Here is a 21,853-nt window from a genome sequence, read left to right as displayed (position 1 = left end):
AGATACTGACTGAGACACAGAGAGAGAGAGAGAGAGAGAGAGAGAGAGAGAGAGAGAGAGACAGACACAGACATACTGGGGGGGCCCCCGTCCCCGCACGCTGTTGGAGGGCTCTCGGTGCTGCAGTAGGTGAGTAGAAACAATTTTTTATTTATTGGTTGATTTTTTTAATTTTTAAATTTTTTTTGATTGATTTATTGGTTGATTTATTTATCATTTATTATTGATGATGGCTCTTTATTTGTAAAAGTGAAGTGTTTAATGTTTGTAAACTTCCCAACTCCCCCCCCCCCCCCCCCCCATCTCTCGTTCCCAACGCCTGATTTATAAGTGTAGGCAAGGTTTTTCTGAGCGTACAAAAATCTACACTTACTCCATTCTAAGTTAGTTTGGAGTAAGTGTTCGCTGCCTAAACTTGCAAAACAGGCGCAAGTGGCTGAACACGCCCCTTTTTGGAAATAAAATCTGTTCTAAATGAAACTAGTCTAACTCACTAGAACTGGAGCAAACTAAATGCCGAGAATTGCAATTTCTAAGATGCTCCATTCTAAACTAGTTGCTCCAAAAAAAGAAGAGCAACTTGGGCCGAAAATTGAGCCGAAAGATCAAAAAACACCTGTACAAACTGCTTTTCGTCTTACCATTTTACTAACAAACGTACCAAAAGGTTAAAGTACACATGCCTATGCCATGTGAATAAGTAATGAGATCACATTCCAATGACTGTCTGTTGCTCATTTTTTATTCACTGATTTGATTCCCAACTAACCACGTGTGGCCAGTAGCTATCGTATTGAACAACACTGCCCTTTAGACAAGCACTAAATCAATTTGTTCCCATTACGGTGTCTTTGGGACAAAATAGAATTGTTTAGGAGTTAACAGCTTCTAAGATTGGTACTAAAATGATACTTCTCAAAGCACCAAGAAAGCAACTGAACAAAAAATATTAAGGGCCCAAGTTTCCACATGATTTGCGCCTGATTTTTAGGAGCAACTGGTGGAGAACGGACTATCTTAGAAATCTCAATTCTCCACATTTTTGTTTTCTGCAGTTCTAGTCAGGTAGAACAGTTCTACTTTGGAACAGAATTTTTTCTTCAAAAGGGGGCGTGTCCGGCCACTGACGCCTGATTTGAAAGTTTCCACAGTGAAAACGTACTCCAAACTAAAGTAGAATGGAGCAAGTGAAGATTTTTGCAGAACTGAAAAAACCTGTTCTACACATTAAAAAATCAGGCGCAGGTTACAAATTAGGCGTCCAGAACGAGGTTGGGGGGGGGGGGGGGGGGGGGAAGGGAAGTCATTAAATTCTATAATAAATCCTTATTTATACTTACACAAATAAATCCAACCTGAATAAACATTTATAAGCAAAGAAAAGATTAAATAAACCATCTTCCTACCTGTGTGAAAGTGCTTCAGGCAGGCCTTTCGGGACCGAAGGCTGCCGGCCCGTCCCCAGCACCAGATTTACAGGTAGGTGGCGTTGGGTTGGGTCTGGTCGGGTCGGGTCGGGGGGGGGGGAAAGAGAGAGAGGGGGGGGAAGAGAGAGAGAGAGAGAGAGAGAGAGAGAGAGAGAGAGAGAGAGAGAGAGAGAGAGAGAGAGAGAGAGAGAGAGAGAGAGAGAGAGGGGTCAGGTCGGATCCAGTCCGGGAGCGGGAGTCACAGGAGCACGGGTCGGGGGGGGGGGGGGGGGTCGCGGGTGTTGGGTCTGGTCCGGAGGCAGGGGGGAGTGGGTGTCGGGTCTGGTCCGGAGGCAGGGCGGGGACAGGGAGCGAGTGTCGGGTCTGGTCGGGGGGGGGGGAGCAGGAGCTGGCCGTGGGAGGAGCCTTATTCACGCAGCCCCAGTGAGGCCATTCAGCCAGGGCTAGGGGCTGCGTGCTTCGGGCCCCTCCCACGCAGTTCGGCGCCTGGAGCTACTGCACTTGCGTGCCCATTGCAGCGCGCATGTGCAGAGGTCCCGGCACTGTTTTCAGCGCAGGGACCTGGCTCCGCCCCCCCACAGCTCGTGCTGGCTGCGCCGAGGGCCAGAGGACCTGCAAGTAGGTGGAGAATACCGAGGATTTTTTTAGGCGCACTTTGTGGCGCGAAAAACGGGCGTCCAGGTCGGGACTGCGCCGTTCTAAGCGTGTATGGAAACTTGGGCCCTAAGTGTGCACAAATTGTTTCAGTTCACATTCAAAAATGTTTCAACTGGTCCAGAAAATTCATATTTTAAGCAGCAGTAATGGGCTTTTCAGTTTTAAAACACAACTTTTAAAATAATGCAATTATCTGTTTTCTATCTTTGTTTAATACCCTGGCGTTCATATCTCTGTATATATCTCCAATATCTATCAATATTACCTTGGGTTGTTTACGCTAAATATTACACATTCCACGAAGAATTTTTGCCTTCCAGCATGAGAATAAAGTTAGCTATGCTTACTAAATCAGTTTAGAGAGAAAATCAAGTGAGGCAAAGGAACTATAACGTAATGAGGTCCGTGTTTAATTTTTTTTATTTAAGCTTTTCAAAGAAATTATATTTAAGTACCACCTTCAGGTACCTTTCTTCTTGCTGCTGAAGAATTACAATCTATATCAGTTATGTTTTAGTCAAGATTAGAAATGTATTAGTTTTCCACTGCAGAATGTTCTTTCCAATGGATAGATTAGATACTTGGCTTTGCATCATGTGCGAGAGTTTTGCTTTGAGTGCTGAGCTTCAGGAAAAGAAACTGAAATGACAAGTTATTTTTCAATACTGTTTAACAAACGTAATCCCATTCTAATCAATTCAGATTTGGAAACCAAGCAAACATTTTAGAGTATGACTTTTAAAGGGTCAAATACAATGAAAGACAAACTGTTTGAAAAAGTAGGATTTGGTCAGAGTTTAAAAAAAAATCAGTGTGTTCAAATTACTGATGCAATTAGAAATCTGTGCTTAATTAAAACTGTATTCTGATGATAATCCAAGAAAAGATTAGGATGAAACATCTGTGCATGTCTTCCTGTGGATAAAGTAGAAGGAACATTACACAAGAGCCATCAGAACAAGGGGCTACACTTAACATTTTGCATTCCAGTGGTTCCGAGTAGAAATTTAAAACTGCTTCACTGAACCAGCAAAGCAGCACTTTCACTTTTACCAATTACATTTGGAGAGCTTAAATAATGCAGTAGCTAAGAAAACATATCTGATCAATGGAAAAGTATGTGTGTATTACTCAATTTGCTACTTTTTTGGACACCCACTTTTAATCAGCTTCATTCCTGGTTTTCTTAGGATACACTCACATTATGACGGCGGCCGGTGAAAAGCAGTTTCACTTCAGACCAAAGCTGCACTTACATAGAAACATAGAAAATAGGTGCAGGAGTAGGCCATTCAGCCCTTCGAGCCTGCACCACGATTCAATAAGATCATGGTTGATCATTCACCTCAGTACCCCTTTCCTGCTTTCTCTCCATATCCCTTGATCCCCCCTAGCCGTAAGGGCCATACCTAACTCCCTCTTGTATATATCCAATGAACTGGCATCATCAACTCTGCGGTAGGGAATTCCACAGGTTCACAACTCTGAGTGAAGAAGTTTCTCCTCATCTCAGTCCTAAATGGCCTACCCAGTCGGCGAGGAGGTGCGTCGGAGAGGCAGTCGGGAGTCCGTTGGAGAGGCCTATAAAAGGCACAGCAGGGAGTCCGGGGCCCAGCGTCGGCGAGGAGGTGCGTCAGAAAGGCAGTCGGGAGTCCGTTGGAGAGGCCTATAAAAGGCACAGCAGGGAGTCCGGGGCCCAGCGTCGGCGAGGAGGTGTGTCAGAGAGGCAGTCAGGAGTCCGTTGGAGAGGCCTATAAAAGGCACAGCAGGGAGTCCGCGGCCCAGCGTCGGCGAGGCAGTCGGGAGTCCGTTGGAGGCGAGCTTGTGCAGCTACAGGGAGAAGACAAAAAAGAAGTAGAAAGAAACAGAAAGGTGATGTCACAGCCAAGGGGGTAAGTGATTGGCTGGTGATTGGTGAGTAGTTTTTCTTTTTTCTCTTCTATATCAGTGAGTAAACTTTAGCATTGTTGTTGCCAATTTAAGTGTATCTAAGGGTTAAGTCATGGCAGAAGAGCTCAGTCACGTGATATGCTCCTCCTGTACCATGTGGGAACTCGGACACTTCCGGTGTCCCTGACGACTACGTGTGCGGGAAGTGTGTCCGCCTCCAGCTCCTGACGGTCCGCGTTGCGGAATTGGAGCTGAGGGTGGATTCACTCTGGAGCATCCATGATGCTGAGAATGACGTGAGTAGCACATGTAGCGAGCAGGTCTTACCACAGGTGAAGGGTCCACAGCCAGCTAGGGAATGGAAGACCAGCAGGAAGAGCAGTGCAAGGAAGGTAGTGCAGGGGTCCCCTGCGGTCATCCCCCTGCAAAACAGATACACCGTTTTGGGTACTGTTGAGGGGGATGACTCATCAGGGGAGGGCAGCAGCAGCCAAGTTCATGGCACCGTGGCTGGCTCTGCTGCACAGGAGGGCAGGAAAAAGAGTGGGAGAGCGATAGTGATAGGGGATTCAATTGTAAGGGGAATATATAGGTGTTTCTGCGGCCTCAACCGAGACTCCAGGATGGTATGTTGCCTCCCTGGTGCCAAGGTCAAGGATGTCTCGGAGCGGGTGCAAGACATTCTGAAAAGGGAGGGTGAACAGCCAGTTGTCGTGGTGCACATTGGTACCAACGATATTGGTTTAAAAAAAAGGGATGAGGTCCTACAAGACGAATTTAAGGAGCTAGGAGCTAAATTAAAACGTAGGACCTCAAAAGTAGTAATCTCAGGATTGCTACCAGTGCCACGTGCTAGTCACGAGTAGGAATCGCAGGATAGCTCAGATGAATACGTGGCTTGAGCAGTGGTGCAGCAGGGAGGGATTCAAATTCCTGGGGCATTGGAACCGGTTCTAGGGGAGGTGAGACCAGTACAAACCGGACGGTCTGCACCTGGGCAGGACCGAAACCAATGTCCTAGGGGGAGTGTTTGATAGTGCTGTTGGGGAGGAGTTAAACTAATATGGCAGGGGGATGGGAACCAATGCAGGGAGACAGAGGGAAACAAAAAGGAGACAAAAGCAAAAGGCAGAAAGGAGATGGGTAAAAGTGGAGGGCAGAGAAACCCAAGCCAAAAAATAAAAAGGGCCACTGAATATAAAGGGGCTGCAGGAGGGGTCAAAACTAAAAATCATGGTTTAAAAACTAGTATTAAAACACTACCTAAATGCACGCAACATTCGAAATAAAGTAAATGAGTTGACGGCACAAATCATTACAAATGGGTATGATTTGGTGGCCATTACAGAAACGTGGTTGCAGGGTGGCCAAGACTGGGAATTAAACATACAGGGGTATCTGACGATTCGGAAAGATAGACAAGAAGGGAAAGGAGGTGGGGTAGCTCTGTTAATAAAGGATGATATCAGGGCAGTTGTGAGAGATGATATTGGCTCTAATGAACAAAATGTTGAATCATTGTGGGTGGAGATTAGAGATTGTAAGGGGAAAAAGTCACTGGTGGGTGTAGTTTATAGGCCCCCAAATAATAACTTCACGGTGGGGAGGGCAATAATCAAGGGAATAATGGAGGCATGTGAAAAAGGAACGGCAGTAATCATGGGGGATTTTAACCTACATATCGATTGGTCAAATCAAATCGCACGGGGTAGCCTGGAGGAGGAATTCATAGAATGCATACGGGATTGCTTCTTAGAACAGTATGTTACAGAACCTACAAGGGAGCAAGCTATCTTAGATCTGGTCGTGTATAATGAGACAGGAATAATAAACGATCTCCTAGTAAAAGATCCTCTCGGAATGAGTGATCACAGTATGGTTGAATTTGTAATACAGATTGAGGGTGAGGAAGTAGTGTCTCAAACGAGCGTACTATGCTTAAACAAAGGGGGCTACAGTGGGATGAGAGCAGAGTTGGCTAAAGTAGACTAGGAACACAGACTAAACGGTGGCACAATTGAGGAACAGTGGAGGACTTTTAAGGAGTTCTTTCATAGTGCTCAACAAAAATATATTCCAGTGAAAAAGAAGGGCGGTAAGAGAAGGGATAACCAGCCGTGGATAACCAAGGAAATAAAGGAGAGTATCAAATTAAAAACCAATGCGTATAAGGTGGCCAAGGTTAGTGGGAAAATAGAAGATTGGGAAAATTTTAAACGACAGCAAAGAATGACTAAGAAAGCAATAAAAAAAGGAAAGATAGATTACGACGGTAAACTTGCGCAAAACATAAAAACAGATAGTAAAAGCTTTTACAGATATATAAAACGGAAAAGAGTGACCAAAGTAAATGTTGGTCCCTTAGAAGATGAGAAGGGGGATTTAATAATGGGAAATGTGGAAATGGCTGAGACCTTAAAACAATTATTTTGCTTCGGTCTTCACAGTGGAAGACACAAAAACCATGCCAAAAATTGCTGGTCACAGGAATGTGGGAAAGGAGGACCTTGAGACAATCACTATCACTAGGGAGGTAGTGCTGGACAGGCTAATGGGACTCACGGTAGACAAGTCTCCTGGTCCTGATGAAATGCATCCCAGGGTATTAAAAGAGACGGCGGAAGTTATAGCAGATGCATTCGTTATAATCTACCAAAAGTCTCTGGACTCTGGGCAGGTACCAGCGGATTGGAAAGCAGCTACTGTAACGCCTCTGTTTAAAAAAGGATGCAGACAAAAGGCAGGTAACTATAGGCCAGTTAGTTTAACAGCTGTAGTGGGGAAAATGCTTGAAGCTATCATTAAGGAAGAAATAGCGGGACATCTAGATAGGAATAGTGCAATCAAGCAGAAGCAACATGGATTCATGAAGGGGAAATCATTAACTAATTTACTGGAATTCTTTGAGGATATAACGAGCATGGTGGATAGAGGTGTACCGATGGATGTGGTGTATTTTGATTTTCAAAAGGCATTTGATAAGGTGCCACACAAAAGGTTACTGCAGAACATAAGGGTACGCAGAGTCAGAGGAAATGTATTAGCATGGATAGAGAATTGGCTGGCAACAGAAAGTCGGGATAAATGGGTCCTTTTCGGGTTGGAAATCGGTAGTTAGTGGTGTGCCACAGGGATCGGTGCTGGGACCACAACTGTTTACAATATACATAGATGACCTGGAAGAGGGGACAGAGTGTAGTGTAACAAAATTTGCAGATGACACAAAGATTAGTGGGAAAGCGGGTTGTGTAGAGGACAGAGAGAGGCTGCAAAGAGATTTAGATAGGTTAAGAGAATGGGCTAAGGTTTGGCAGATGGAATACAATGTCGGAAAGTGTGAGGTCATCCACCTTGGGGGAAAAAAAAAACAGTAAAAGGGAATATTATTTGAATGGGGAGAAATTACAACATGCTGCGGTGCAGAGGGACCTGGGGGTGCTTGTACATGAATCCCAAAAAGTTAGTTTGCAGGTGCAGCAGGTAATCAGGAAGGCGAATGGAATTTTAGCCTTCATTGCGAGAGGGATGGAGTACAAAAGCAGGGAGGTCCTTCTGCAACTGTATAGGGTATTGGTGAGGCCGCACTTGGAGTACTGCGTGCAGTTTTGGTCACCTTACTTAAGGAAGGATATACTGGCTCTGGAGGGGGTACAGAGACGATTCACTAGGCTGATTCCAGAGATGAGGGGGTTACCTTATGATGATAGATTGAGTAGATTGGGTCTTTACTCGGAGTTCAGAAGGATGAGGGGTGATCTTATAAAAACATTTAAAATCATGAAAGGGATAGACAAGATAGAGGCAGAGAGGTTGTTTCCACTGGTCGGGGAGACTAGAACTCGGGGGCACAACCTCAAAATACGGGGGAGCCAATTTAAAACCGAGTTGAGAAGGAATTTCTTCTCCCAGAGGGTTGTGAATCTGTGGAATTCTCTGCCCAAGGAAGCAGTTGAGGCTAGCTCATTGAATGTATTCAAGTCACAGATAGATAGATTTTTAACCAATAAGGGAATTAAGGGTTACGGGGAGCGGGTAAGTGGAGCTGAGTCCACAGCCAGATCAGCCATGATCTTGTTGAATGGCGGTCAGGATCGAGGGGCTAGATGCCCTACTCCTGTTCCTAATTCTTATGTTCTTATGTTCTACCCCTTATCGTTAAACTGTGTCCCCTGGTTCTGGACTTCCCCAACATCGGGAACATTCTTCCTGCATCTAACCTGTCCAGTCCCATCAGAATTTTATATGTTTCTATGAGATCCCCTCTCATCCTTCTAAACTCCAGTGAATAAAGGCCTAGTTGATCCAGTCTCTCCTCATATGTCATTCCAGCCATCCCGGGAAGCAGTCTGGTGAACCTTCGCTGCACTCCCTCAATAGCAAGAACGTCTCTGCTCAGATTAGGAGACCAAAACTGAACACAATATTCCAGGTGAGGCCTCATCAAGGCCATGTACAACTGCAGTAAGACCTCCCTGCTCCTATACTCAAATCCCCTAGCTATGAAGGCTAACATACCATTTGCCGCCTTCACCGCCTGCTGTACCTGCATGCCAACTTTCAATGACTGATGTACCATGACACCCAGGTCTCGTTGCACCTTCCCTTTTCCTAACCTGCCGCCATTCAGATAATATTCTGCCTTCGTGTTTTTGCCCCCAAAGTGGATAACCTCACATTTATCCACATTATATTGCATCTGCCAAGCATTTGCCCACTCACCTAACCTGTCCCAAGTCACCCTTCAGCCTCTTAGCGTCCTCCTCACAGCTCACACTGCCACCCAGTTTAGTGTCATCTGAAAATTTGGAGATATTACACTCAATTCCTTCATCCAAATCATTAATGTATATTGTAAATTGCTGGGGAGCAGCACCGAGCCCTGCGGCACCCCACTAGTCACTGCCTGCCATTCTGAAAAGGACCAGTTTATCCCGACTCTGCTTCCTGTCTGCCAACCAGTTCTCTATTTATGTCAGTACATTACCCCCAATACCATGTGCCTTCATTTTGCACACCAATCTCATGTGGGACCTTGTCAAAAGCCTTTTGAAAGTCCAAATACACCACATCCACTGGTTCTCCCTTGTCCACTCTAATAGTTACATCTTCAAAAAATTCCAGAAGATTTGCCAAGCATGATTTCCCTTTCATAAATCTATGTTGACTTGGACCGATCCTGTCACTGCTTTCCAAATGCGCTGTTATTTCATCTTTAATAATTGATTCCAACATTTTCCCCACTACTGATGTCAGGCTAACTGGTCTATAATTACTCGTTTTCTCTCTCCCTCCATTTTTAAAAAGTGGTGTTACATTAGCTATCCTCCAGTACATAGGAACTGGTCCAGTCGATAGACTGTTGGAAAATGATCACCAATGCATCCATTATTTCTAGGGCCACTTCCTTAAGTACTCTGGGATGCAGACTATCAGGCCCTAGGGATTTATCGGCCTTCAATCCCATCAATTTCCCTAACACAATTTCCCGCCTAATAAGGATATCCTTCAGTTCCTCCTCCTCACTGGACCCTCGGTCCCCTAGTACTTCCGGAAGGTTATTTGTGTCTTCATTCGTGAAGACAGAACCAAAGTATTTGTTCAACTGGTCTGCCATTTCTTTGTTCCCCATTATAAATTCACCTGATTCTGACTGCAAGGGACCTACGTTTGTCTTCACTAATCTTTTCCTCTTCACATATTTATAGAAGCTTTTGCAGTCAGTTTTTATGTTCCCGGCAAGCTTCCTCTCATACTCTATCTTCCCCCTTTTAATTAAACCCTTTATCCTCCTCTGTTGAATTCTAAATTTCTCCCAGTCCTCAGGTTTGCTGCTTTTTCATGGCCAATTTATATGCGTCTTCCTTGGATTTAACACTATCCTCAATTTTCCTTGTTAGGACAATTCAGCCTGAATCCAAAATAAGGGTCTGAGAAAGAAAGAAGCCTTAAGTAGGGAACTGGAAAAGCATATCAATTGCAATTCAAACCCATCTCCAAATTTTTAATAAAGATGCAAAAGGAGCTACCCCAATTATACCTTCTATTTCAGCTTCAGGCAGAATCAAGTGTTGTGCATTAAAAAAATGATGGCAAGGTACCTGAAACATATATGGGCTGATAAACAGACTTTTTATATTACATTCAAGATGTAGGTATCGAGGGGAAACTGAATCATTCCATTTGAAATGGTTTTACATTATACAAATATATCCACAAATCAACATCTACAAAAAAAGTGCTAAAAGTGAGCATGCAGCTATGGCACATCTCACAACAATCCAATACATCAGCTAATCTGTACCAACAGCAAGCAGATGATATCACAATGGTATAATATCAACATTCCACAACATCAAACTCAAAATATGAGACACGTTTGTGGATGACACAAACAAAATTAAGTGAATTCACAATTATTGCGCACAACTCAAGACATGTTGGAACCGAAGAATTGACATTTTTGGGCATTCACTGCCACCACCAAGGATTCCCAACAACCTGCATTTACATAGCGCCTGTAACGTAGTAAAAAAAAAATCCCAAGGCACTTCACAGGAGCGTTATCAAAAAAAATTTAACATCGAGCCACACAAGAAGATATTAGGACAGGTAGGTTTTAAAGAGTGTCTTAAAGGATGAGAGAAGTTTAGGGAGGGAATTCCAGAGCTTAAGGCCTAGAGAGCTGAAAGCACGGCCACCAATGGTGGAGATGAATATCAGGGATTTGCAAGATGCCAGAATTGGAGGAGTGCAGGGATCGCAGAGGGTTGTCGGGCTGGAGGAGGTTAGAGAGTGGCAAGGCCATGGAGGGATGTGAAAACAAGGATGAGAATGAGGCAATTCCAGACGGGTAGCCAATATAGGTAAACGAGCACTAGGATAATGGACGGGATTTGGTGCACGTCAGGTATGGGCAGCAGAGCTTTGGATGAGGTCAAGTTTACGGAAGGTGCAAGGTGAGAGGTTGGCCAGGAGAGCATTGGCGTAGATGAGTCTAGACATAACAAAGGCATGGATGAAGGTTACAACAGCAGATGAAGTACTGGATGGGTTAGGTAAATAGCAATGGTCAATCTGTTCTGTACCAACAATGTGCCTTATTCCAAACTTTACAAGAGTGTCCTTGCCACTTGTGCAGAAATTTCCACTTCAACAGCACCCACCCTTTAAGTGAAACTACTAATAATGCCAATTTGTGGGCTGAGAATCTGTGCCCACTAGAAACTAGGTTAAGACGGTTTCATCAGACTGATTTGATGTAGGACCTTAAAAGCCAAGGCGGGGTGGATTCCAGTCAGTGCTCTCCCCACAACTTCCTAATTACAGGACTTCTGATTTTAAGTTATTTAGTTGCTTACAGAAGTAGATTTAATATATGAAATAGATGACAAAGTTACTACTCCTGGAGTTATTTTATTTTTATTCATTCATGGGATGTGGGCATCGCTGGCAAGGCCAGCATTTATTGCACATCCCAATTGCCTTCGCGAAGCTACCTTCTTCAACCGCTACAGTCCGTGTGGAGAAGATACTCCCACAGTGCTGTTCGGGTTTGAGTTCCAGGATTTTGACCCAGTGACACTGAAGAACGAAGATATATTTCCAAGTCAGGATGGTGTGTGACTTGGAGGAGAACTTTGAGGTGGTGGTGTTCCTATACGCCTGCTGCCCTTATCCTTCTAGGTGGTAGGGGTCGCTGGTTTGGGAGGTGCTGTCGAAGCAGCCTTGGCGAGTTGCTGCAGTGCATCTTGTAAATGGTACACACTGCAGCCACGGTGTGCTGATGGTGGAGGGAGTGAATGTTGAAGGTGGTGGAATGGTGCCAATCAAGCAGGGTGCTTTGTCCTGGATGGTGTCTTCTTGAATGTTGTTGGGAGCTGCACTCATCCAGGCAAGTGGAGAGTATTGCATTACACTCCTGACTTGTGCACTGTAGATCGTGGAAAGGCTTTGGGGAGTCAGGAGGCGAGACACTTGCCACAGAATATCCAGCTTCTGACCTGCTCTTGTCACCACAGTATTGATGTGGCTGGTCCAGTTAAGTTTCTGGTCAATGGTGCCCTGCCCGCCCCCAGGATGTTGATGGTCAGGGATTCAACAATAGTAATGCCAAGACTCACTTTTGTTGGAGATAGTCACTGTCTGGCACTTGTGACGCAAATGTTACTTGCCACTTATCAGCCCAAGCCTGGATGTTGTCCAGGACTGGCTGCATGCAGGCACAGACTGCTTCATTATCTGAGAAGTTGCGAATGAAATTGAACACTGCATAATCAATGAACATCCCCTCTTCTGACCTTATGGAGGGATGGTAATTGATGAAGCAGCTAAAGATGGTTGGGCCTCGGACACTGTCACTGGGCTGAGATAATTGGCCTCCAACAACCACAACCATCTTCCTTTGTGCTAGGTATAACTCCAGCCAGTGGAGAAATCCCCCCCCCCTCCCCCCCCACTCCCGATTCCACTATCTTCAGTTTTACTCGGGCTCCTTGATGCCACACTCTGTCAAATGTTACCTTGATGTCAAGGGCAGTCACTCTTACCTCTGGAACTCAGCTCTTTTGTCCATGTTTGGACCAAGGCTGTGATGAGGTCTGGAGCAGAGTGGTCCTGGCGGAACCCAAACTGAACATCATGAGCAGGTTATTGGGGAGTAAGTGCTGCTTGATTGCACTGTCAACGACCCCTTCCATCGCTTTGCTGATGATTTCAATTAGACTGATGGGGCAGTAATTGGCCAGATTGGATTGGTCCTGCTTTTTGTGGACAGGACAACGGGTAGATGCAAGGGCTGTAGCTGTAATGGAATAGCTTAGCTAGAGGCATGGCTAGTTCTGGAGCACAAGTCTTCAGCACTGCTGTTGGGATGTTGTCGAGGCCCATAGCCTTTGCTGTATCCATTGCACTCAGCCCTTGATATTACGTGGAGTGAATCGAATTGGCTGAAGACTGGCTTCTGTTATGGTAGGGACCTCAGGAGGAGGCCAAGGTGGATCATCCACTTGGCACTTCTAGCTGAAGATGGTCGCAAACACTTCAGCCTTGTCTTTTGCACTTGCATGCTGGGCTCTGCCATCATTGAGGATGGGGTATTCATGGAGCCTCCTCCTGTTAGTTGTTTTAATAGTCCACCACTATTCACGATTAGACATGGCAGGTCTCCAGAGCTTCTGACCGCTGGTTGTGGGATCACGCAGCTCTGTCCATAGCATGTTGCTTCTGCTGTTTAGCATGCATGTAGTCCTGTGTTGTAATTTCACCAAGTTGGCGCTTCATTTTTAGGTATGCCTGGTGCTGCTCCTGGCATGCTCCTCATTGAACCAGGGTTGGTCCCCATCATTGATGGTAATGGTAGAGTGAAGGATATGCTGGGCCAGGAGGTTACAGATTGTGGTGGAATACAATTCTGCTGCTGCTGATGGCCCACAGTGCTTCATGGATGCCCAGTTTTGAGCTGCTAGATCTGTTCTGAATCTATGCCATTTAGCTCAGTGGTAGCGCCACACAACGCAATGGAGGGTATAGACAGGTCTTCGTTTATACAAGAACTGTGTGGTGATTACTCCTACCAATACGGTTATGGACAAATGCATCTGTGACAGATAGATTGGCGAGAACAAGGTTAAGTAAAGGTTTCCTTTGTGTGGTTTTCTCACCACCTGCCGCAAGCTCAGTCTGGTAGTTATGTCCTTCAGGACTCGGTCAGTAGTCCCAACAGGCAAGGTGATAATTTTACTGGTTACAACTGTCAACAACCAAATACATCAAATAAATACACATCATCATAGGCAGTCCCTCGAATCGAGGATGACTTGCTTCCATGTCAAGAAGTTCACAGGTGTTTCAATGAAGGACCTAAAATTCCAGGTCCTGAACTAAATCTTGAAGGGTGGAAGATGCTGGTGCATGGATTTTTTTTAACGTGCAGTGGTTGTTGCACACCAGCCATCACACGGGCTTGACAGAGCTAGGTCTTAATCCAGTAGCAAGGATTACCCAAGATGACTGGAGACCAGCTCTGCTGCATGGACCTAGTGCGCACGCATACAGCAGTGTGGGCTGGCCCGTGCTGCCCCTGGGCCCTTGTCTTTCCTGGGCCCTGAACTCATGCCTCTCCTGGGCCCCGATCACGGAATAATACACAATAAATTTGTCCCCGATAAATACACAATTCTAACCTGAACAGCATGAAAACATTCACTGCACAAGCTTAAACAAATCATTGAATTACATTTCACAGAACCTGGCAGTTAAGTAATGAGGAATACTTTCAATGCAAAAAAAGGCTGTTTTAATTTTATGTACTCTATTTTGTCAGCATCAACAAAGCTTACAAAACCATAAAGAACATGGAATAACTTATGAAATAACTTACATAACAATTAACAGACCTGAAAACAAACTCCCAAGTAGGTTCCTTAATTGCCTGTGAATTCAAGTACGCAGAAGTTCCACAAAAGAATACATTAATGTAGAGTTAGAATCAAGGGAGTAAGAAGAACATATTGCATTTATACAATGTGTTTCACATCCAGGACATCCCAAAGTGCTTCACAGCCAAGTATTACTTTTTGAAGTGCTGCTGTTAATTAGGCGAGAATGCACAACATTACTATGGAACACAAATAAAAGTTCACGAGTTGAAAATGACAAATAAAATTAAATGTTCTACAGAAGAATATCCAACAAGTTCCACTGAGAACCAGTCACCAGGATAACTCACTACTATTCTAAAGAGATGTAAAACCTAATGAATGGCGTACCATTTATGAAACTATACATTGATCTCAGCCAGAAGATCAACACCACACAATTTAGCCCCACTAAGAATCAGCATCAATTTAAAAAAAAAACATGTACAAAAAAAACTCTTTACCAAATTTACTACCAGTTGGACATATTGGGCCCAAGTTTCCACAGGATAAAAAACGGGCGCCCTTCCGAGCTGGGCGCCCGTTTTTCACGCCTAAAACGGTGTCAGAAAAAAAACGCGCTATTCTCGAGCGCTTTGCAGCGCCTTGTCTGTTTAGCGCGGCGCCCAGGGGGGCGGAGCCTACACTCGCGCCAATTTTGTAAGTGGGAGGGGCGGGTACTATTTAAATTAGTTTTTTTCCTGCCGGCAACGCTGCGCGTGCGCGTTGCAGCGTTCGCGCAGTGTGAAGGAAACATTGGCACTCGGCCATTTTTGTAATTCTTTGTAGCTGTTTAATTTTTGAACATTTTTAAATAAAAGCACATTGCCATCAGCATTGAGGCTACCCTTCTCACTGTCTCCTTCCCCTCCCCACCCTCCACGGCAACAAACGGCGGTTTCCTTCCCCTCCCTCCCCTCCACGGCAACAAACCACTGTCTCCTTCCCCTCCCTCCCCTCCACGGCAACAAACGGCGGTTTCCTTCCCCACCCCCGCGGGAACGAACGATGGCTGAAGCACTTTCACACAGGTAGGAAGATGGTTTATTTAATCTTTTCTTTGCTTATAAATGTTTATTCAGGTTGGATTTATTTGTATAATATTTGTATAAGTATAAATAAGGATTGATTGTAGAATTTAATGACTTCCCTTCCCCCCCCCCCCCCATCTCGTTCTGGACGCCTAATTTGTAACCTGCGCCTGATTTTTTAATGTGTAGAACAGGTTTTTTCAGTTCTACAAAAATCTTCACTTGCTCCACTCTACTTTAGTTTGGAGTACGTTTTCACTGTGGAAACTTTGAAATCAGGCATCAGTGGCCGGACACGCCCCCTTTTGAAGAAAAAATCTGTTCCAAAGTAGAACTGTTCTACCTCACTAGAACGGCAGAAAAAAAAATGTGGAGAATTGCGATTTCTAAGATAGTCCGTTCTCCACCAGTTGCTCCTAAAAATCAGGCGCAAATCATGTGGAAACTTGGGCCCATTGTGTGTGTGTATATATACATATTATAATTGAAACCCAATGTTGAAAGAATGCATCAGAAATTAACTTCTCCACTTGGGAATGAGAGAGAGAGAGAGAGAGAGAGAGAGAGAGAGAGAGAGAGAGAGAGAGAGAGAGAGAGAGAGAGAGAGACAGGAACTCGGTGGCGGGGGTGGGGGTAAAAGAGCAGAGAGTAAAGTGGGGATGGGGGAAGAACGTGATCCAGGTCTAAAGGAGGGATGGATTGAGAGCGAGAATGTGATCCAGATGGCAAGATAGATCACATATTCCAGCCTCACCCCCTTTACTCTCCTCCCCCATTTCTCGGTGCATGTGTGGCAAGTAACATCATTGGGCTGGACGAAATCTGGATGTCACGACACTGTCACCATTCACTTCATGCTCAATAAATCTGAACAATTCGTGACCCACATACAATTCCCCATCTGTGAATGGGGGGGGGGAGGAATTCTGGAACTTGGTGTGGGGCAGGGGGGGGGGGGGGGCGGGTGGTTGAGAAGGTCAGGAACACAGGCAGGGGAGAAAGGAACTCAGGTGGGAGGAGGGTAAGAATGTCAGAAACTTGAGCTGTGGGAAAGAACTTGTTTGGTGGAGGGGGAGGGGGAGGGGGAGGGGGGGTGGGGGCGGTGGGAGGTCTTAAACCATAAGATTGAGCCCTAACTGTTCCAAGTGAGCACTCTTCTGTATAGAGTCAGCAGTCAGAATGGCTCGAATTACACTTTGCAAAGTCACGGATTACGTAGGCAGGGCAGTTCTAATTACACATTCCAGAGAAACTGTTGGCTGTGTCTTATCCTCCAAGGGGACCAATTAGCAATCAGGTCTAGTGATCAAGGAGACCCAATCAGAGCTTTAGGTGTTACAAATAAACTCGTCCTAAATAAAATCTTGAGGTATATACCAAAAACAAAATAGTGGCAGCAAGAGGGAGAGACAGGCAGTACTGCAGAGGCAAAAGAAAAGTTTTCAGTGATAGATAAGATGTGGTAGAGAAAGCGGAGCTTGCAGTTAAGGAGTACGCCAAGGGTCTGCATCTCTTAAAGCCTAGGTGATGCTGGGTAGCTTGACGGAAGTTGAGGCTACAATTATGTAGCTACCACAAAAGATTGCTTCAGTTTCGATAAGATTACACTGCAAGACGTTATGGCTCACTTAGTTCAGATTTTATAGGCCTTCAACACTTGAAAATTTGCCTTAACCCCCACCGCTCGGCCACCCTCACCCCATCATCAAAAGCCTCCTCAAAACCTACCTCTTTGGGCTATCTCGTTAGTCACTGCCCCTTATTCTCCTTCTACCGATCAATGTCTGTTTTGACCTCTGAAGCACCTTGGGACAGTTTTTTTTTTAAAAAGTGCATGCATTTATATAATGCTTTCTCTTCCCAGGATATCCCAACCGTTTCACATTCAGTGAATTACTTTTTAAGTGCAGTCACTGTTATTACGTAGCCAAATGCAGCAGCCAATTTTTGTACAACAAGCTCCCACAAACTGCAAATGAAATGAATGACCAGTTATTGTGTTTTATGTGGTATTGGTTGAGAAAGCAATATTGACCAGGATACTGCGCAAACTCTATTCTCTTCAAATAGTGTCATGGGATCTTTAACATTCCCCTGAAGCACCAAAACATTTCAACTCAGGGCTTAACATCTCATCTAAAATCGCACAACCAACAATGCAGCACTTCCTCAGTACTGCACTCATGTCAAGCTAGATTACATGCACAAGCTCTGAAATGTGGCTTGAACCCAAAACCTTCTGACTAAGGTGAGATTGCTACCAGCTGAGCCAAACTGACACTTATGACATTAAAGTTGCTATACAAATTCAACCTTTTGAAATTAGAATTATTTTTCCTACAGGGTAGTCGATACGTTGATTAGACTCACATCAAAAGCAGTTACTCCTATGTTGATTACTTTTTTTTTAAATAAGGATTGGAACAATTGTCTGACCAAGAATAGAATTGAAAATTAGGGCACAACAATTTATCTTAATTCCCCTAATTAGCTAAGTGAACACTCATTTAAGGCAGGTTGTGTACAGTGTGGATATTAGGCAAGGGCAGGATCAGGCTTAGTGACGATTACTTCTGTAATCAAATAGCTCACTGAAGGAGAGGGCAACATACACCAATGGACCTGTAACTCAACCATGGAGTCAATACTTTAGAAGAGGTTGAGAGAAAAATGGGGGAGAAAAGAATAATAAGTGTTTTGTTTACCCATTGCTTCTGTATAATTCTCAAACAATAGAATGAGGGACTGAAAAAAGAAATTCCAACTTCTGATATCTCACCACCTCCTGCCTGAGCTGATGCTATCCCACACCTGTTTCCTATTCATCACCATATACTATCCACCACGAAGACTGCTCACTTCCACTTCCGCAACATTACCACACTAAAGCCCTTATCCACACTTTCCTTACTTCCAGGCGTCACTTCTTCAGTGCCCTCTTTGTTAGTGTCCTAAGTTCCATACTACACGAACACCACTGCCTGCATCCTGCCCTGTAAAAGTGCACTTCTCCATTAACCCCGTCCTTGCCAAACTGACGGAAGGATCACAAATTAGATTTATGTATGAAAAAATATACAAGACGAGGACTTTTTTTTAAATGGTGAATGCGAGCGCATCTGAAAGCGTGCTGAGAGAGAGCACGGGAGAGAGGAGACAGACATCGCGCGTTCATTGAGAAACAGTACGCGAGAGCAAACGTGCATGCACGCAAACACATGCACAAGAGACACAGAGACAAACCTATCTGAAGTCATGGGCAACACCTGGGGGGGGGGGGGGAGGGGGCTCACATAAATTCAGGAAGTTACTACAGTAATATGGTTTTCAATGAAATATTACATGACCAGGTACTTTGCTTATAAAGTCGGAAATCCAGTTCATACTTAAATTTCTTGTGAAAGCTTAGAAACTAACAGGCACTTTGGTACAATTGCAGCTTCATGTTTAATGCCAGGTAATTCTGCAGCAAAACACTTGCACCAGTATGCAACTTTGCAAGTTTACAGATCCTGTAATGTGAACTCAGAATTGGAACATTGTTGCATTGGCGATAGCTGATTGGCAACTATGGTAGCAATCTTTATAGACATAAACGGATATCCTGTGCCATCGCTCAAGTAATTGGAAGTCTGAGGCATGGCTGTTATTTTTCAGCTGATGAGAGCTGTATACTTTTAAGTGCTCTTAAGACCACTGCTCTGTACTCCCATGTGAGAAAATGATCTAAATAAAGAAAGAGAGAGATCACGAGAGGCTAATTTCTGGGGGAAGTTTGTATATATTGGCAGCTGCTTGAAAATACCCAGCTCCTGCTTTTAGGGACAGGCCAGGTTATCTGGATAGAAAAATCTAATACAGGTAGTAAATTACTGATTTTCATTCTCTTAGTATATATATCATAAAATTGCTTAGTGGCCATTAACAAAATAGATTCACGCTAGATGCAAGCATATTTCTGAGATATAGATAAAATGATGTTCTTATCCATTATTTACTACGCTGCATGAAGAGGATCAACAGACAAACAAATAACTCATGGTAATAACCAAGATAAAATAGGAAAGTAAAAGTGTCCAATCTTCTTGAAGGTCATTAAATCTCTGAATTACCTTAAAAATGAGATATTTTTACCATTATATGAGACACGAAATTTTTGCTGTCCTGCCCTCCCTCACCCCTCTCTCCCCAAAGAGTTAGCATCGCGTACTGATGGAGAAGTTGTTCCCAAAGAAAGACTTGGATTTATATATTGCCTTTCAATACCACCGGATGCTCAAAGCGCTTTACAGACAATGAAGTACTTTGAGTGCAGTCAGTGTTGTAATGTAGGAAACGCAGCAGCCAATTTGCACACAAGCAAGCTCCCACAAACAGCAATGTGATAATGACCGGATAGTATGTTTTTTTTTAATGTTATGTTGATTGAGGAACAATCTTTAGGAATAAATATTGGCCAGGACACCGGGGATAACTCCCCTGCTCTTTTTTGAAATAGTGCCATGGGATCTTTTAAGTCCACTCGGAGTTCAGACGGGACCTCGCTTTCACATCTCATCCAAAAGACGGCACCCTCAGACATTGCAGCACTCCCCTGCAGTGTCAGCCTAGCTTTTTTGTATTTGAAGTTCCTGCAACCTTAGAGGCGAGTATGCTACCCACTGAGCCACAGCTGACACTGAGGGAAGTAAGGATGGAAAATCTGGACACAATATTCCAAGCCTCCTTAGATATGGGGGTAGTGCCAGAAGACTGGAGGATTGCAAATGTTACATCCCTGTTTAAAAAAGGGAAAAGGAGCAAACCCGGCAAATACAGGCCAGTCAGCCCAACATCAGGCGTGGGGAAACTTTGAGACACAATAATCTGGGAAAAAATGAACTGGCATCTAGAAATGTATGGGCCAATAAATGAAAGTCAGCACAGCTTTGTTAAAGACAAATCGTGTTTGACTAACTTGGTAAGTTCTTTGAAGAAGTAACTGAAAGGGTTGATGAGGGTAGTGCAGTTGATGTGTGTATGGATTTTCAAAAGGCATTTGACAAATTACCACACAAGATACTGGTTAGCAAAATTAAAGTGCATGGGATTAAAGGGGCAGTGACAGTAGGATGAACTGAATGTCTCTCAATTGTATTACGTACTGAAAGTGTATAACCGTTGCGCCCCTACATTGTAACGGGACTTGTCCGAGGGAAGTGGGCGCAGTCTGAGGGAGAGCGTTCCTTCGTTCTGATAAGTCCCGGCCGGTGAAACAATTAATAAAGACTGCTTTGTTATAAGCTTCTTTGGTGTTCGCCTCAGTGTATTTGCTGAAACAGATTGAGGAAAAAAGAATCCAGTATCAACATTTGGTGTCAGAAGTGAGATCTCAACAGACGACTGCCGAAAACTTGCGAATTAAGAGCCAGACTAGCCTTGGACGAGACGGGAGGAAAGTGGCCACTGGAGTGAGTATACTTTAAAATACCACTTCAGTTTCCTTCAGTTCCAAAAGTCTGAGGAAAGTTTGGCCACTCGCTGGTTCTCAGGTAGTGTCTGAACAAGATCCAGGTCAATCTGGCGAATACCTTCTAAACTTAGGAAATAAGTGTCCAAGTCAGGTGTGACGTCGACCTTGTATATCACTTGGCCCGTCTAGGCACTGATTGGATTTAAATAGGGAAATCTGGAACCTAGAACAAAGTAAGTAAGGCTTATCGCGCGGCGACACGAAGGTTAGGGAATTACATAAAATTAAGCCACGGGGCGACGTGGGACTGTGTAAATTTAAAATTGTACTTATTCCAGGTACGGCATCGATCTTGTATATCACTTGGTCCGCCTAGGCTCTGGATAAGATAACTTATTCCACCGCGGTGCGACGTGGGGACAATCGGGACTAATTAGGACCCTGATCCTACGCGGGGCGACGCGAGGATGGGTAATTTAGATAAAACTAGGAATTCCCTGAAAGATCATGGATCCAAAAATAGAGCCGGACAAAACAATTAATAGGAAAGAAGATAGACTTTTGTGAACGTCTGTTTTAAATGAGAAGTGCTTGTGTGATTTTGACTGCAGAATGAAAGCCTGTTTGGGAAACCGGGGAGTTGTGGTTTGTTTTAGCTCCACCCACTTTTTCAAACAGAGTGAAAGTTTTTTTAACCCTTCGTAGTGTTGTCCTGTATGTGGGAAGTTTAAGAGTGTGAACCTTATTGAATTACATTTAAAGTTAGGAACGCAGATGTGGATATATTCGGATGATAAGTTACGGAGCTAGGAAATGCTCAAAGGATAGGTTTGTTGAGTAAAAGATAAAAAATACATGGTCCCGGTGGTTTAAAAAAAAAAATAATTTATTTGACACGCTCACTTACTTGTCGAAAGAAAACATGCAATGATTGATTACATTGGGTTGAAAGACATAAATTTAGTCTCGGAATGAGATAAA

The 21,853-nt window shown here is 44.2% G+C and overlaps 1 protein-coding gene across 2 annotated transcripts in view; it reads right to left on the bottom strand.

Annotated features, from left to right (window-relative positions):
- Window positions 1-21,853, bottom strand: part of qser1 (glutamine and serine rich 1) — a 199,044-nt gene that overhangs the window by 146,789 nt on the left and 30,402 nt on the right. Inside the window, exon 1 of one of the 2 annotated variants that reach the window (XM_070899554.1) lies at window positions 3,613-3,679. The exons of the other annotated variant lie outside the window; for it this stretch is intronic. The gene's annotated coding sequence lies outside the window, so the exon portion shown is untranslated. Of the gene's footprint in view, window positions 1-3,612; window positions 3,680-21,853 lie in introns of those variants that run through there. 2 annotated transcript variants of the gene reach the window in all.

This window comes from Pristiophorus japonicus, chromosome 14 (genome assembly GCF_044704955.1).
Source record: "Pristiophorus japonicus isolate sPriJap1 chromosome 14, sPriJap1.hap1, whole genome shotgun sequence".
NCBI lineage: Eukaryota > Metazoa > Chordata > Chondrichthyes > Pristiophoridae > Pristiophorus > Pristiophorus japonicus.
Note: the sequence above shows the minus strand (reverse complement) of the source record. Positions and strands in the feature narration are given on the sequence as shown.